The sequence below is a fragment of the Lampetra planeri genome, chromosome 4, assembly GCF_965212315.1.
Source record: "Lampetra planeri chromosome 4, kcLamPlan1.2.h2, whole genome shotgun sequence".
Taxonomy (NCBI): Eukaryota; Metazoa; Chordata; class Hyperoartia; order Petromyzontiformes; family Petromyzontidae; genus Lampetra; species Lampetra planeri.
The window spans coordinates 29,870,770-29,890,269 of NC_136110.1; positions in this window are offsets into that span (position 1 = coordinate 29,870,770).

Below are 19,500 nucleotides of genomic sequence, written 5' to 3' on the forward strand. Positions count from 1 at the left end.
ATGCAGGAGAGAGATGAGATGGAGGAGAGAGATGAGATGCAGGAGACAGATGAGACGGAGGAGAGAGATGCGATGGAGGAGAGAGATGAAATGCAGGAGAGAGATGAGATGCAGGAGAGAGATGAGATGCAGGAGAGAGATGAGATGGAGGAGAGAGATGAGATGCAGGACAGATATGAGATTCAGCAGAGAGATGAGATGGAGGAGAGAGATGAGTTGCAGGAGGGAGATGAGATGGAGGAGAGAGATGAGATGGAGGAGAGAGATGAGATGGAGGAGAGAGATGAGTTGCAGGAGGGAGATGAGATGCAGGAGAGAGATGAGATGGAGGAGAGAGATGAGATGGTGGAGAGAGATGAGATGGAGGAGAGAGATGAGATGGAGGAGAGAGATGAGATGGTGGAGAGAGATGAGATGCAGGAGAGAGATGAGATGGAGGAGAAAGATGAGATGCAGGAGAGAGATGAGATGGAGGAGAGAGATGAGTTGCAGGAGGGAGATGAGACGCAGGAGAGAGATGAGATGCAAGAGAGATGCAGGAGAAAGATGAGATGCAGGAGAGAGATGAGATGCAGGAGAGAGATGAGATGGAGGAGAAAGATGAGATGGAGGAGAGAGATGAGATGCAGGAGAGAGATGAGATGCAGGAGAGATGAGATGCAAGAGAGAGATGGGATGCAGGCGAGAGATGAGGCGCAGGAAAGAGATGAGATGGGGGAGAGAGATGAGATGGAGGAGTAACTTTGGAGTGGAAGGCGAGTTAGAAGGCAAGAGTAGCGGATGGAGATTAAGTCAAAGAGTTTTGAAAGTACAATTGGGCAGGAGCAACTAGGGAGAGAAAATAGTTCAGGGAAATTGAGGAGGCCTTTTCCCAGCAGTGAAGGTACAGGCTAATGACAACAACAACAACAACGTGTAGACAGGCTAATGGAAAACATTTGTAATGTCGTGACCAAATTCAATGTCTTTCAATTCAGATTTAATATTTTACCCTCGCATAACGTGCTGTAAAAAAGGGACAGACACATCGTGTAACGATGTCTCCAATTTAACCTGTTCTATTAGTCACATTTACATTTGATAATTGTGAGGTGTGCAGTTTTAATAATCTGAGCATCTTATGTATCACTATTGATCGAGAAAACAGAACAAAGCTATTGATTGTATCTCAGTGTGCTTGCATTGAAACAACACTGGGATTATACATTGAAAAATTAAATCACCATATTCATTATTAAGACTCCCTTATATCAGAAAAAAACACATGTAGTAATCAGTAAACACCTCAAAAAGGCCTTTCTTTATAGCAGAGTGGGGTTAGAGAGGTTAACAGTGCAATGAGAAGGCAATGTACATTCTAGATGCTTTTAGCACGATGCTGTGTTTATTAAAATACTGTTTACGTTACGTTTATTAAATCACTATTTGCATAGCTGAAAAGGAAAACGTGGATGCTAATTCACGCAGGAACAAGGTGTACAGGATGTAACATTTCTTCAATATTGACATTATAAAACAATTACTATTGCGTAAGATTTCACAATAGAATATACTGTACATTCATATCATTCCGCGACTACAAGAAAAGAAACATTATGTATCTGTAAATTGAATCTTGAGCCTGAATCAAGACAAATCATCGAATTGTGGAAGAGATGGAGATTAATTGTCACAACCCCAAAGGGGTTGGCGATATTGCACAGGATTTACACGTTGGAGTTGTCTTGTTCAATGCTTAGTTATTTTTTAACCAGGTAAGGCCCACAAATGGCATCTCAACGAAGTGACTTATCATGTGGAAATGTACAGCAACCACATACTGATTTTAAAAATGTTGAGGGAAAATCCGGTGGACCCCTAGAACAATCCACACGACCACGGGGAGAATATGTAAAGTCCAAATATATAGGCGTCAGGGTCGGGATCGAACCCACGACCTCCTGCATCCCATGTGAGATAATTAACCTTTCGCCAACGTGGTGCCCCAAAATAGCATAAGAACACAACAGCATCGACACAGCAGGGCCAAAGCTCAGTCTACGTCCACAACTTCTACCATGTCAATGAAGTTAAGTGCAATTGCTCCCACAAGGCAACTTATTTAATGTCATTTGGTGCTTTCAAGTGAGTATTATGTTTATAAAAGTTCTCAATTATTACCTTGTATGTGAACACATGGACAAGATACAATTATGTTTAAAACTCGTATATTAGCTTTACCTTTTGCCCTCTATAAAGGATAGTATTGAATCGCAATATATTTTAATGACATCTGGCAAAGTATTTTTTTTACAGGTTAGTTTCAACTGTAACCCACAGTGGAGTTGAATTTAATACTTTACCAACACGTTTATCTTTCCAGCATTATAAGTAATAGAATGTTGGTCGTCGGAATCCAAGCACAGCAACTTGCAGTGCTAAAGTCCCAGGATGAAAATTCCTCCCTCTCCTCCCCACCAATTGATTCAGCCGCAGGTTCCACGTAATGGACCCACCCCGATCGTTAATATCTGTAGCCCCCAGGCGATACACTAATTTAAAAGGTGCTATCAACTGACCCAGATTTCCCAGCTGAATCATTGTGGCGTGTCGCACACTGCCCACACTAGGGGGGCGGTCTGGGGGGATTGAGGGGCAGAAGGGGGTGGTGGTGGGAGATGAGAGGGGGGGGGTACAACGGGAGGGGTTGGTGGAGGAAAATAAAAGGCAAAGCCAAGAGGGCCTGCTTATGTGCCGACTTGGACTGGAGTAATTTATGGGGCGCTATTCTGGATTTAACAATGGTTATAAATCTGCAACTGCCGTCTCTGAATCAGAATACATTTAATACATGCGCACCGGCCCAAAGGGCCAGATCAGTCATGCAATAACAGTTCGCTGGAGCAGCTCGGGTGGCGCCTGCTTTTACACGTCTCTACAAGAAGAATTGGCAAGTCATTTCCTTTTTGCCTGAGACCGTTCACAAACTAAAGGTGATTTAATGAAAACTACCAGTATTTAGCAGCTTCTGGTTTTTAGCAGAATTCGCCAGACCAAACACCAAGCGGCCTTTTCTCCAACGTCAACCACAATCGCTGCTTCTCTCGCATTTGATCACGTTGTGAAATATTACCAAATTCGGAATGGGACATTTATGCAAGTCACATTGTACATATTAAACAAAATTAATTAATAAAAGCTGTTTTTGGCGTAAAAAAATTTAACTTTGAGAAAAGACGTGCAAGCATGTGCAAATTAAAAAGTCAATGTGACGTAACACTCGACACTTTTATTTTAAGAGCTCTTCCTCTCTGGTAAACCACTCACCTAGCAGCTGATATTTTTCTTGGTATTCTAGCCATACTTTTACGAGATGCCATGACATCCAGAAATGATTGCACGATATTACAAGTCACTTAGAATAAGCTTACGACATTGGGACTTTGACCCATGCAATTTTGATATCCTCTGGGCAAGTCTTGAGGGATCAATTTGGTAAAATAATCCAACCAACATAATTGTGCTTTTACAACCTGAATCAGGGCCAAGGTCTGCTCACGTCAGATAACAGCTTAAGAGTTTCACCAGCTATTAAGTAGAATAAATCACCCGAATTGTCTCAGCTTCAGAGAGGATCGCTCGACCTTGGGAGGAATTCTTCTCAACCGCAAAGGGTAAATAAGAAAGTAAGAAACCTCCTCACTTTTAGCTCACAATTCTTCAGTCTGCCAATGTAAGCAACAGCCTGGGAGAGCTTGGCTGGCAACATCGGGGGCCTGTGTGTAATCTCACCTCAACGCGCTTACGCCGTCAATTTTCTCGAAAGTGGGAATTATACCAAGTTGCTTCGAAAACAAGATAACCGAACACTAAAATGCTTATTGTCCATATTTGCCCTGAAAAAGACGCGATTGCCTGCTTCTAAGGGCAGCACCAAAAAAGTGTCCAAATAAAAAACATTTAGATAAATAACTACAGAAAACGGATATTTGGAGTGTCCAGCTAATGTTTTAAATGATAATCAATGCTGTTGTGGGATGGTGTGGGCGCTTAAGATTGTGATCGTTACCACAAGAGTAGCTCGCTCAGAATTCGTGAGTTTGCTTACGAATTAAGCCTGCACTGAAACATTATGGTTTCCTCAAATGACCGCTTTCAGATTTCACGCAAAAAAGGCTTGAAAATAGAAATAACACACTGGCATGCAAAGACACATTTTAACACCAATACAGGCCTTGTGTGGCTGTATGTTCAACTTCTTTCGCATCGTACGTAGCCGACCGTGGTCATCATAAAATGGTTGCATTGTGAGAAGGCACCGTATGATTACTGTTGTTAAATTGTTTTATAGCTTCATTTTGGTGATTCGAAAACATATGGTTAATCTAAATTGTCTCATGGTTGTCGTTGTTGTTGGCTTGCACCCCATTGTGATTTTTGCACACAGCGTTTTAATACTTTTTTTTTAAATATTTGCTGGTTTATTCCAGGATGTTTCTGTTGCGCGTCGTCGCTTTGGGATGTTCTCCGTCCATATTTTGTTTGTTGCGGTTGCACCCGACTCAAGAGCCGCATGGCTCACAGGGCTATATACCTAATGAATGAAACTTGAAACTTGAAGATAGCCGACTCATTAAGCAGAGTCCAACAATATTTTCATTTCAAACATCGATATTGACGTGAAAAGCCACGACAGTGTTACGTTTATACTATAAGTTTGTCATCAACATTATTACCAGCCATGGTTCATCCACTGCTGGATGAAGATATCCCCAAGCCGATGCTATAGCTCACGATCCAGAGATGTAATAATCCATCTAGCACCTGCACAGGAGTTGGTTGTATCGCTCCATCTCCTACGAGTGCGTCCTCTTGGACGAGTTTTATTTCTTTGGTTAAAAAGTTCAATAAAGAAACATCTTAAACTTTCTCAAAGTGCAAGAGTTTTTTTAAATAATATTTTAATTTTAGATTAAACTTGTGTTGTCTGTCTTTTTAATAAATGCAAATTAAGAATGTGCTGTATGGTAATGTTCATGTTTCTCATCCTATTCAAAAACGTTACACTCTATGATTATCTCAGCATTAAGCACTTGCCAATATCTTGCCTGAGGATGAGATGATTGTTAGGGCTCCTGTATTGCGGGGCCACAACAACGCATAAATAACCTTTATGGTCACTGAAGATGGCATTTTTACAGCAAACCCCTTAGGGATCCCTGATTAAAATTCAGGAGCAGCGCTGCCCTTGGGAAATGTTTAGTTGCTATGTTTGCTGGTGGAAAGTTTAATATTCATTCCTGGCCAACATAGCCGCGTCACAAAGAGCAAGACCGACCTCTTTGTTCTGAATGATTCCCCCCTTCAACTTTTCATTTGGCTCGCCATTAAAACTGGCCATCTTGTGTAAGATACAGTCCATCATTGAACCGATTGCCTGTTGTCAAAAATAAGCAGAAATAAATTCGACTGCAAGTACAAACTGCACACATTTAGCAAGTGCTTTTGCCAAGGGAATATATATTCCCGTAGCGAAACAATAGTTACTGAGAGAGAGAGACATGCAAACTCCAAATATCCAGGCGTCAGGGTCAGGGTCGAACCCACGACCTCCTGTATATCAGGAGAGGTAGTTCACATCTCGCCACCGTGGCACCCATACCCCACCATATGCAATCAGGGGAGACACTAACTGTGGGTGGACGCAGGCAGGGGGAATTGTAAGAACTTGGCCATTATTTCAACTGCTGCATCTTTGTATTGCGCATTCCAGTGTGCTAACCATTACGCCAAAGCAACGTCTCTTAAAAGCCATAGTTATGAATGGCATTTGAAAGCTGACATTGTATGTAATACTCTTTGGTTCTTTCGCTAAAGTCACGTAGGTAGAAAAAATAATAGATCACGACGTTTCGATCGCCACGCAAGCAATCGTCTTCAGGTGAGAGAGAGAAACAGCCTGATTCTCACCACCATCCAGCCCAGAAGAATTCCCTCATCAAAACACTACACCATAGGGCCCATTGCATCTCCGACCAGCACCACCTATCCAGTGAACTGGAGCACGTACACCAAGCCCTCAAGATGAATGGATATTCGGACCGCACAATCTGCAAAGCTGTATCCCCAACCATGGGTAGAGAACCATTTGAGGACCCAATCAAAACCATCACCTTGCCATACATAGCAGGGGTTACCAAAAATAATTCCAAAATCTTGAACAAACACAAGATCCAGGTTCGATTCAACACAGTACACAAAATCCGTGACCTGCTCCCATCCGTGAAGGATGTGATTCCAGACATGCAATACCCTGGTGTCTACAAACTAGGTTGTGTCTGTGGTAGCAGTTACATTGGGGAAACGAAACGACATGTCTCGGACCGTGTTCGCGAACACAAGGCAGATTTGAAACACGGCAGAACCAATACCTCTGCCGTGGCTGATCACTGCTTGAACGCAGTGGGCTCACACGACATTGTTTTTTCCGAGATCAGTGTATGAAGCCATTCAGATATATGAACACAGACATAACTTCAACTGAGAAGATGGGTAAAAATTGAGAAATCATTGGAAGGATGTTGTTAACCAGGTAAAGCCTTAACTGGTTGTTGATAATACCATCCTACCTGCCATTGTCAGCAGTTATTTCCGACTCTCTGAGTTACATTACCAAGTTAAATGTCTTTACATTAACGGCCTAAATGTCTCACGAACAAAGCCAACGTTGTCCCTTTCCCTCGATGTGGCGGTGGCTCTCGTTTTTTAGCGGACTATAACTGGCTGTGATGTTGTGCTGTGTGTGTCTCTCTCTGTGTCTCTTTGTGTGTGTCTCCCTGTATGTCTCTCTCTTTGTGTCTCTATGTGTGTCTCTCTCTGTGTCACTGTGTGTGTGTGGCTCTCTCTGTGTGTGGGTGTGTCTGTCTGTGTGTCTCTCTCTCTGGGTGTCTGTCTCTGGGTGTGTCTCTCTGTGTGTGTTTCTGTGTGTGTCTCTCTCTCTCTCTCTGTGTCTCTCTCTGTGTGTGTCTCTCTAGGTGTGTCTCTCTCTCTCTATGTGTCTGTCTATGTGTGTGTCTCTCTCTCTGTGTCTGTGTGTCTCTCTCTCTGTGCGTGGGTGTGTCTCTCGGTATGTGTCTCTCTCTATGTGTCTGTCTGTGTATGTGTGTCTCTTTCTCTGTGTCTCTCTGTGTGTGTCTCTCTCTCTGTCTGTGTGTCTCTCTCTCTGTGCGTGGGTGTGTCTCTCGGTGTGTCTCTCTCTCCTTCCCTCGATGTGGTCTTGTCCCTCGGTTTGTTTCCCTCGTTGTCTAACGAGCCATCGTTGCGTTGGTTCGTTTACATTGACATGCTCATCCCTCACAGTACAATGACCACCTACTTAGCTCTTCTTCGTTGTGGAGGTGCATCAACCACAACCTCCCCCCCCCCATCTCAGTTCCCATCTTTGGATTTCCCACTCGCTGAGGCACAATCTCTAACCCCCACCCTCTTGACCGATGCGGCAAACCACAGTCTCTCCCCCTCCTCTCGGCTCTCTATATATAAGGACTTGTTTTATATCAGGACTTGTTTCAGAAGCCTGTTTCTCTGACCCACCGGAAGATGATTGCTTGTGTGGCGATCGAAACGTCGTGATCTATTGTTTTTTCTACCCACGTGACTTTACCGAAAGAACCGAAGAGTATGGATTCCTGCAGACAGGAAAGCTTCAAATCAAGATTGCGTGTAAACTACAGAACCACAAGGAACAGAGCAAGAGTTTACATTGTCACGTGGTACACATTGGACGTGCTGAGTCACTCTTGGTGCAGACTGAATTGTCACGTTGAAATAGTAATACTTAAAAAGTGTCACCGATCGCTTGAGTCCAAGTAAAAAAATAAATGCGATACAGAACGTCCCAGCGATCACGGGGAAATGTATGCAATTGAAAAAGATAATTCTAAAATCCATAAGCTGTACAAGTTACAGCTTAAAAGGGTGCACCACTTGTGAAGTTTCAATATGTCCTTCAATTGTCTCCAGCCAAAAGAATATTCACTTTGACAGAAGTGTTGAATCGCTGTCCTTTGAATAGAGGCTAAGCACTCGTGAGTTCTCCTTTCTTTCTCACAGATCCCAACGAGTGGTGGGGCATGTTTGAGTGGCTGTTTAAAACAAATGAATGAGGACATAATGCATTCTTTACGAGTTAAAACACGAACTGCAGAACAACTGTTGCTGCAAGGTGAGAGCGACCTTTGGTGACACGGTGAACGCGTGGTCTCATTGTCTCGTTAGTGTTGCGGAGGCCATCACTGCCAAGCGATCCAATGCGGTCTTGTGCTTCGTCACTCACGGGCAATGGAGAGTGCGCGCGGTTTTATTCTGTGGCCCAACAACTGGATTGCCGCCTTCGCTGATGTTTTGCTCACGCAGAGACGTAATATTCACAAAGGCTACAGAGCTCACTGGCGGTTTAAAATCATTGGCGGTCCGTATAACGCGCACAAAAAAAGATAGTTCTAGATTTGAAGCTTTCGTGACTGCAAGGATGCATACTCTTAGGTTTTCTCGGTAAAGTCACTTAGGTAAAAATAAATTATAATAAAATAATAGAAATAAAATTATAAATCATGACGTTTTGGAGGCAACACACGTCTCCGTCATCAGGTGGCACCGTCACAGCTAGATTTACTGTATCAAGTGAATCTAGCTGTGACGGTCCCACCTGATGACGGACAACTTGTGTTGCCTCCGAAACGTCGTGATTTATAATTTTATTTCTATTATTATTTCTATCATTTTATTTTTATTATTTATTTTTACCTACGTGACTTTACCGAAAAAACCTAAGAGTAAAAAACGATAGTTTTTTTTTAGTCCATTGCTGACAATGAATGCCACGTTGGTCAATGCGGGTTGTTTGACCACTCCTTCACCAAGCTGGTCAATGCGGGGTTTGTCAATTGGGGGGGGGGGGAGGGGTGCAGCATAGGACCAATTTAGATGTCACCACTCGCCAGTGATGTTGGCCATGGCTGGGGAATCGAACTTGGGCCGTCGGGTTACATTGTGCAGTTCATGAACCACTCTGCCCACAGCTCCGTCCCCAACGTGCGCACGCATTAAATCAGTGTAACTTGACTCGTTTATAATTAATGTGTTGCAAGAGGTTCGTTGGAACAGCATTCTTCTTTTGAAAAGGAAAACTGTGAACACCTACGTGATGATTGGAAAGACCATCGTGGCAGCTCAATGCGAATTAATAATTCATAAAGGCCATAAACATAAGAAACACACATTTCACACAGGCATGCACATCGCATAAATTGATGTTTTTTTGGTAGATGTACATCTTATCTGAGAACTAAATGTGCACTGCACACATTCAAAACTGCCCTTCACTTTTAAGCAGTAACAAGGTTCGAAACACAAGATAAAGGAAGTTTAAATGATTGCTGACAAAAATCGGTAGCTTCCAGCGATGTTATCCTATTTTGAGTTCAATCCAATGTATTAAAATGCTCTAACATGAACATTGCATTTTATTTGAACGAATAATATGTTAGTAATTTGGTATGTTATCGGATTGTGCATGACCATGTGTGGAATACTGGTCGTGTACAGTGTACTATATACTCTCTGGTTCTTTCAGTAAAGTCACCTAGGTAGAAAAATGTAATAAAACAAAAAATAACATTCCACGACGTTTCCATCGCAACACAAGCGGTCGTCCTCAGGCAGAAAAATATCATCCAGCAGTGGAACTGCTGAACCAGCGAGAGAGCTGTTACAACAAGACGTTATTTCTGTGGCGATGGGCAAGCAAGCGGGGTCTGAGCTGGAAAGGAATTTCATCCCCGGACGCAAGCACATCAGTTGTGTTAATGGGGGAGATTAGGGAGAGAAAGATTAGGGTAAAGGTGTAGCCCTGTAATTCCTTGCTCACAGAATTGCTGGTGGAAGGGCGTCCAGTAGAAAGCCCTCCGAGAGGGTACTGGCCTGCTCATCCACACGAGCCAGACCTCTTGCAAGCGGTGGACGTATCCACACTTCACCTCGCCACACTCACTCACTCACATGGAGAAACTTTCCCATCGTTTTAACTGCCACTGCGGGAGATCAGACCGATAATCTCAGGAGTGCAAGTCAGGCGTAATCATCGTTATACCACAGCAGCTTCCCTTCATGTGTAAATAAAAAAAATCCTTAATTAATTACTCACAACGCTTAATAGTATTAATTTTAAAAAAGTGGTGCAATGGCAGCGTGACTGTTACAAAATCATATTCGGGACCGTTATTAATTTTGAATGAAAACTCAACGTAAAATTCATTAGTTGTCATTTGCTTTATTTGCGCATTTTTTTTATTGCTCGGCCACATCTGTCAGGTTCCATTACGCCAATAAATTGAGGAATGCGGCGCCAATCTTGGATCCTGTTTATTGTCGAGGATCAGATGTTCGCTGCTCACTCAGCGCAACACGGACGCCCAATCAGACAGCTGTCCGATACTTCTAACCCATCCCAGTGAGTGGAATGGACACAAACGGAATCGGTGATCCGTGTCTCCTTGAAGAAGTGTCCAGGATATTTTTTTTTGCATGGTGCTCTTTTTCTTCATTCTATTTGTATTATTGGTTTTCAGCGAGTGAACACGGACAGCAGTGGAGCGATAGCAACAATATAATAGGTTCATGGCAATCGCTGGACATCAAGTGTTAGATTACACTTTGAGAACGAGTGTTGCCCTAAGACACATGCTTGCCCGCAAAAACAAAGAATCGTCGCGTTGAAAGCGCTGGACTTCATAGCGTTTACAGTGTGAAGGGTATTGTTCAAATGTATGCCCCATGGGCTTCAGGTGCATTACCTAACGTTGCCATTTTTCAACGGAGCCTTTATAGGATAAGATTAGTACTGTAGTCATTTTGAAGGCGCACCAATGTATTCCTAACATCGTGGGCAATTTACAATAATGCTGCAAATAAGATCTGGAGTGTGTGTGTGTGTGGCGCATGGGGGGCTTGGTGGTGGTACCGGTGTGCGAACCGCAGAGAATATTAAACCGGCAGCAAAGCAAACAGGACAGGGTGAGAAGATGCAATCCCAAGCAGATGCAGAGGTGTCAACAGACATCTCGGTGAATGTCATCTCCTGCCATGTGCCAGTCTGATGGCCACGTCTGCCCGATAGTGTTAAAATACTAAGTCTCTGCCCTAGCCGAGGGCAGAGACTGTAGTCAGAGACTTAATATTTTAACACTCTTGTGCGTGCTTCTGTTTAACCATCATCCATTAAGTCGTTTAGGTGTCACGCAATGTGCGAGGGGTGCAACGGTCAAAGTTCACGGGAAATTTTGATCAATGAACCTTCCTGCGGGACCGCGGGGTCCCGAATAAACGGAAGTCAAAATCCTAATTCATTAATTTTTGGCGACTCCGTCCCACCGCGCACATGAATGCCGCGACCCACCTGGCGCGGATCATTCTGTCGTCACGTCGTGTCCAAGCGCAACGAGGACGAATGCGCAGAAGAGCTGAACAAGCGAATGCACTCCATGCTCGGGTATGGGCAGGATCATAATAAGTCTTATCCAAAGCTGCTCAAACTGCCTGCACGACTAAAGTCCTTTATTTGTCATCACGGGATGCATAATACAGTGAAACTGCTCTCTTATCTTCATTATTATTTGTGACCTACCAATGTCTGCAGCCAGGATCAATCGATGACAATCCTATTACCTGCAGATATTTGACAGATGAGATGCGTTGCACCGTTAATTCCTCCTGTCTGAGAAGACTTCTCTTGTCCGTATGCATCTGTACAGATCGTTTTTTTTTGGCAGTTAAGCCATAGTCCCCAAATACCGCTGGGATCAATGCGGATAAGAGGAGTGGCGACCCACTACTCTGTCAAGTAACATTGGTATAAAGTCTTGTTACAATATGAACAGCGCATTGAAAACGCATACTTTTTTATGTACTGTTTACAAAGTGTGTTTACAAATCCACACTGAGAAACACGATGATTGACAGAGGGGTGTAAATTACTTTGTCGATAGTGTATTTAAATAAAGGTACGGCAGGTAAGTAGTTTTCAGTTTTAAAGGCAAAGCTTAACAAGACAACACTTGCCACCATCCTTCAAACCCGTTAGTGAAAAAGAGCAAAGTTTTTGTTTAAATGATATTATAATATCCTTGGTTCTTTCGGTAAAGTCACGTAGAAGGGAAATAATAAAATAATACAAATAAAACATAATATTATTATGTTTTACTTTCATTATTATCATGTTTTACTTTTATTATTTTATTATTTCCCTTCTACGTGACTTTACCGAAAGATCCAAGAATATGAATCCCTGCAGTCACGAAAGCTTTAAATTGATATTATGTTTATGCTTATGGGACCCCGGGGTCCCGCCATGAGGTTCAAATTGTCGCTGTTTCAGTGGCCATTCAGGAGTCAAATGTTTTTTTCGTCTCGTTTTTCATCGCTTCGTTTGTATTGTTTCTGAAATAAATAAGCATTGCTCCCTTCTTTGTTCACTCCATTGGCTTAAATGTAACATTAGCATTTACATGAATATAAAAACACAAATTCCCACACAATCTCTTTGATGCATGTATTGTAGGCCTTAGAAGTTAATCCGAATCGATAAATATTTACATTCTGACTCTACCTTAATTTTCGAGGGAATATTATTTAGGCTTTAAAGGTGTTTGCGGTGTGTAGCCAAATTGCTGTTGGATGATAAAACACGGTTGCCTAATCTGTTCGCATGGTTTTTAACCCAGACTATAGGTGCACGATCTCATTGGTTAAGAGCAAAATCACACGTACACATATGGTACTCACTCGACATTAGTGAAGGTTAGATTCTTGAAATGTTGCACGAAAATATAATTCGTGAATGTAGATCAAGTGTGTTCTCCTATAACGCTGTAGTTGTTCCTGAAGAACACTGCATCATGGAACAATCGCGTTATAACATAACATAGGGAAAAGCATAGTCTGAGATGACACGTGAGATGTGGATGCAGGCTGAACAAAGACCGAGGCGCGTGGGTAGCATCTAGAAGAATCCAGCAGCATCCCGCCTTGCGTGATGCTACGCCCAGACAGCCGTACGACCGCTTATTCAATTCGCGCGATGGAGTTCTCTTAATTCATTCACGTTATACCCAATTCGCGTTATGAAAACACGCGTTATATAAGAACAGACTGTACGAATATTCTCCGAGTCAAGAGTGAAATCAACGAACGGCAGCGTTAATCCGTCTCCCTTGTTCGCAGGTGGAAGGGTTCAAGTTAATTTAATGCAACGGCTGCGACCCATTGCCTATTCTGACACAATGGTGGCCAATAAGACCCATATTGTCAGCTCCGTTCCAGTGAGGGCAGGCAACGTCATTCTTAACCGAGGACAAAAGTGAACCATGTCGACTCACCCCAACTCCTGCCGACCCCAATCTGTCAAGGGCACCAACAAATTCAGGCCGAAACACAAAGTGCGAGAGAGGGTTGCCCAAACGTTTGGGCAGCTGCCTGTAACAAAAAAAAGGTGAAAGGCAAAAGCGCAGCTCACAACACTGCTGGCACGAGCGCCTCAACTCGAGCAAGCTCGATTAGGGAGCCCGTCTCGAGGTGATCTTGGCCTATTCTTTCACGCCGGCGAGAATGCCTTTGGAGGGATGGGAGCACCCCACACGTGTTGAGTAGTTCCGACGGACGTACTCGTAGACGGAGGTAAGTTAAGGGCTTCCGCCAGGGTTTATTAAAGCTTATCAATATTACACAGCAGGGTACACAACTCCCAGGGGCTAGGGGTCCTACTCTGAGTCCGGGTCCCTGCCGGCTAGCTGCGGTCTCTCTCTCTCTCTCGTGTCGGATCGTGGACTCTGCCGACTCCACCGACCGGAGAGAGAAGCACCTCTACGGCTACCACCGGCTTCTCCCCAGACTCCCTATTCGATCCCTCTCTCTACCCCTGGTTCCCTCTTCACCCTGTTTACTTTATCCGTTCCCACCGTGATCCCACTTACGTCACGGGGTATCCCTTAAGTACCCTAGGAGACGTGACGTCATCGCACTGAACGGCACACCTGACGTCACGTCCCCATTTTACTCCTCTACACATAAACCGCCACCTGCTGATTGACTAACTGGAGCGTGTGTATTGCGTGCGCGCTGAACATATTTCTCACCGGACGTAGCTATTCGTAGGTGCGCTAACCCCCTCGTATGTACGTTGAAGTTATTTTGCACCGCGTGTACGTAGCCAACCGTACTAATCACTTGATGTGCTGCACACAATGTGTAAGCATGTCGGATTGCATGCACAATCAGCTATTTATACTGCAGTGAGGGACAAGTGGGGGGGGGGGGGGTAGGAGGGAGATGTGAGAAGTTTGCTTCTTTATTTCAGTTTAACACGTAGGCTTTCGCAACCAATATTATTCATAATCAACGTTTTTGGGTTTAGATCGCGTTATTTATAAATGTGTCGTAAACCTCCACCACCCGACACGGCCAATCAGTAAAAAAGTGTCACGTTGACAAAAGACAAATAGTTCACTGCTTTAGCCCACCAGTGTGTTGAAGCGTGAAACCACAACATTTACAATTTGAGTACGACGTTTCGCTGGTAATTGCATCCAGCATCATCGGGCAATTCAACTGCCACGTCGGGAGGTCGATCCGGTGACCGCTCGCTTACAAGTCCAGCAGCATCCACGTTGATGACCACACCGCTGGTCAACTGTTCATTGTTAAAATCAAGAAGACATCAACTGAAAACCAAGAGATGTTTTTTTTCTTGTTAGGTCGCGTAAATATAAATGTGTCGTTAAATCCGCCATCGCTGAATGTTGCCTGATGAGGCTGGTTGTAATTACCGGCGAAACGTCGGACTCGAATCGTAACTGCTGTGGCATTACTCTCCAACGCACCGGTGTGCTCAAGTAGTAACTAATTGGCGCGTTTTGTTTACGTTACAATCCTTACCAATTGGCTGTGTTGGGTGGTGCCGAGTTTAACGACACCTTTATATTTACGCGATCTAACCCCCCACAAAAAACACCGATATGATGAAAACGAATAACTATCCGTGGATGCAGCCTTATTATACTATTATACATTTCTGGCGGATGTAAAATAACCACTGTCAATGTAAAATGTAATAGTGTTGCACCATGCTCTTCCCCCTCCCCCACTCACCGTTACTCTTGGGAAGATAATTTTGCCCTTGACTTTATATTCACGTTGCTAACAAGAAACACTCAATATTAATTATAATGTTGTAACAAAGCATACAATTTGTGGGGAGTGGAGCTTGTTCTTCACCCGGACTAGCCTAAAGAGGAGGTGCCTCCGTTTTAATTACTCCATTAGGAACATATTAATGGTCCCGCCTTGTGCGGCTGGGGTCATTAAAGGTAATGAAAGAGCACACCGATTGCCTCGTTTGTTCGCACAATACGTAACCAGCCCAAGCGATAATCAGCATTGTTCTCCCCACGTAAATTCTTATCGCTAACCACGGACAATGATTTTTTTCCCCCCATCCTCTCCGCCCCGGAGTCGGGGCAACCAGCGCGCACATCATCGCACGCGACATCGCACGCGACATCGTTGCAGCACCGGAAGATCGTCACCCCGACAAGGGGCAAGCGCCCAACAAAGCGTCGCCTCGCACGGCGATAAGACGTGAAACTGCGCGGGGTTTTTTTTCTTTTCAAAAGGCGTATCAAGTCAACGAATCTGAAAAAAAAATTAACCCGTAAAAACAAAGTTTTTCACTATAAATCCTTTATATGCGTGGCATCGGTTTTATTTTATTATTCATTTCTGTTTTTCTTGAGTAAGAGTTTCATTTTGATCACATTGGTATTTTAAATTAAGTATGAAAAAAATTTTTCACGAAAATAAATTGTCACGCACAACGAGTCTGTGTGCAAAATGTCAGCTCGATTGGATCACGGGAAGTGGGTTAAAAAACGACCGAAAGATTTGCACGGTCGTAAGCGCGCAAGCAAGCAAGCAAGCGAACTTAATATAAAGGATTTAATGACGAGAAAATTCCCCAACTTAACAGACGGGTAAAATAGCGCAGAACACCTTAAGTTTCGAACAACAACAAGGGGTAAACACGTGTAGAAAGCCTTCAGCCTTTGTGCATTATGCAAAAATAAAACATCAGCAGGTCCTGAATAAGTGTGACATAGATGGTGTTTGCGCGTTTATTATTCCTACAACCAATGCGTTATCATGCTGCTGCTACTGCTTTATATAAACAATGCTCACAATTTGGCCTGTTTTAATGTAACCTTGCGTTCATTGCGGCCTGCATGGAAATTGGTCGACAAAATGTATGCGTGTCCCCCCCCCTCTCTCCCTCCCTCGCATTTAAAGATGCGCGTGAATTTCTGAACACATTTGAGAAATGAACCATAACCGCTGCGGCCAAGGTATAAGCGTGTATCTTTTATAAGTGCAATAAAATCTGCTGTCATTTTTCAAGCAAATTATGGAAATTTGGAGTTGACATTCTAAATGGAGTCCATGGTGGGTCCAATTTTACAATGAGATTGCTTTTATCCTTGGGAAAATGGTGAGCTCATTGGCCCAGGCAGTAAAAATGCAACGGGAAAACAAGATTGGTTCATCTTAGTGGGTAATTAACCCTTGTGTCACCCAACGCTCAAGTGCACATTTCCGTAAATGAATGCCTGCTGCATTGTTATGCACTGATGGAATGAAGGCAGCCACGTGTCACTGGTTCTCGGTTTCTGCTGTTCCCCACATACATTGTCACATGCCGCCATGCAGTGCTACATCGCAGTGTACAAAAGTACTTACCGATAGCCGTGCTTATCCGTATAACTCGTCTAAGAAAGTTGTTCGTTTATTCCAAACAGTTACACCTAGTAATTGGCAAAAAGAAAGTTTCATCTTGAAATATTGCACGGTAATTAAAATTTATGGTGCTGTTTTCTCATTAAGCAGAGACGAGCTTTGATGATGTGATCAAGTGTAAAATTGGAAAATTCTGTAATTTAACCTGCTCACGTTTTAGCCCGCAATGAATACGCCTCCACTGAAGCAACTCTAAATTGCACGGTGATCGATCAATCAATGCAAAGAGAAAAGCAGAGTTAATGGAGGGGAAAAAAATGAGCTGAAAAGCGATTTTTTTTTGTTGCTAAAATGTAACAAACACAGAATACGGCCTCCTATTTTTTGCCATGGTAAAACACAGCAGGGCGGGCAATCGGTGAACAATTTTGGAAGCGATTTTGGGGCATCGACATTTTCTCGGCCTTCCGGGCTGACGCTTAAGTTGCGGAAGCACATTACTGTGATGTACTGTGGAAGCTAAGGCGTCATTCTAATGATGCCTTAGCTGGAAATCATACCTTCCGGTAACTCTGCAACGGCCTTCATGGCGGAACCGTGTTAAAAAGGACGGCTTTGGTTTACTGCCCTGCCATCTCAATGGTGATTTAACATTCAATTGTCTGGCAAAGCTCCGAAATAACCAACCCCCCCCCCCAAACCATCAGCTGGTAATTTAAAGTTTCAGCATTCTCATCGCGGTGGGATTGTCCACAATCTGTATGTTTCCAATATTAATAACGAACCAATCGAATACAACGCGTCACAACATCGCCAACATTGCTTCCACACAACATTTCTTTTTAGGAAAGCTATCACTGCAAGTACAACAATAACATCGCATTCTCCTTGTAACGTCCATCCATCCTGCAGATACGGCACTCAGCCATCAGGAGGGGGCACTACGGCATTCCATAAATAATAATGTTACAAAGCCACTTGGCAATAGAAACGCATTTATTTATTAATGATAAGTATACAACTGCATGCATATGTGATTGAATGAGAGCCTACATTGGGACCAAATCTGAAAGGACAACTGCAGAGCATGTGTCGGCTGCATATGTGATTGAATGAGACAACAGAGGTGACACGGTGGCTATGAGATGTTAAATACCTCGCCTGGTATACAGGAGGTCATGGGTTCGATCCCGACCCTGACGGCTGTATAATTGGAGCATGCATGCCTCTCTCCCCATGGTCGTGTGGATTTTTATCCGGGTCCTCCGGTTATTTTTCCTCCATTTGTGATCAACATCACGCGTTTAGAGTATTTGGCTGCTATAAATGTCCACGCGATAAGCCACTTCATTGAGATATCATTTGTGATAGCCAGGTCGCTTCTACAAAAAAGCTACATAGCTCGGTGGGCCTTACCTGGGTAAAATAAAATAAAAACATTGTGTAGTTTAGAGTTTAGTTTGAAAGGAGGACTGAAAATGAAAGGACAACCAAACGAATGGAGTGACGAAGCCAGGGCACGCGCGTGATGGGGCTCAAGTTGAAGCTTGCGCAAGGTCGGAAAGAGATAACCGCGAGAGGCTTTCATCCAGCAGTAGCGCGAGCATGACTGCTGACGAGATAGATTGTGCACTCAAACCATAATAGTCCTTGGCAAACTCTGGGGGGGTGTAAAGTTATTATTATTTTTAACTCGTCGTGCCCTGCATCTATCTGTAACTGAAAGCTTCTATTTGTATTGCCTGTAAACCGTTTGTGACAATGCATATAATAGCACACGCTATGTACCCGCGAGTAGCTAATATATAATATTTTGAAGTATACAAATGCACTCTGATAAGGAATGTATTAAAGAGACTTTCACCCCTGGCTACAGTTAAACTACCTTAAAACATAATGAATATGGCTCTCAGGTTTGCGGTAACTCTTTGCAAAAACACACTTTGTATCAGTAATGCCACAATGTTGTGACATTTTAAATGGATTTTAAGCACATTTATGTAAATAACAATTAGATGACCAATTACTGCAATCCATGTTTGAGTCCTCTGCGATGACTACAACACAGGCATCAATCGAATGTGTGCCTCATTATAAGGGAGCCTCAAAACATCGATTGATTTTTAGGAAAGGTGTGTTACCACGTGTAATGATTAGCCCACTGGACTTGCAAACCAGAGGTCGCTGGTTCAAGCTCATTGCGGGGTAGTTGAAACAATGAGTACGTCTCTTGAATGCCACCAGTTCTGCCCACCGAACAGTATTAATGGATACACCACAAGGGCACAGCATCTGATTGTCAGGTTGAATGCATCTGGTGGGGTAAAGTATCGTACTTCCACCTTGTCCAAGACGTATAGACAGCATGGAATCGTAGGCAAAAATACCACGAGGACATCTCCAGAGGTCCCTAGAGTGTGGAGGCTCTTCCGCCAGCATTGGCATGAGCAATAATTGAAGGCCGCACCTAATTGGGAGTGGCGGCTGTGTGGTTAGCACACCACACGATGAACCTGGACACCTCACTTTGAATCCCGGCTTGCGCTATCTTCAGTGGAGAGAGAAGTATAAACTTGTCCTGTGTTCCCCTTCACTAAGCCGCACTGAACAACACTTCCCCGCACCTCCTATTAGCACGGTTGGCTGCGTACGGTGCAAAATAATTTCAACGTGCATACGAAG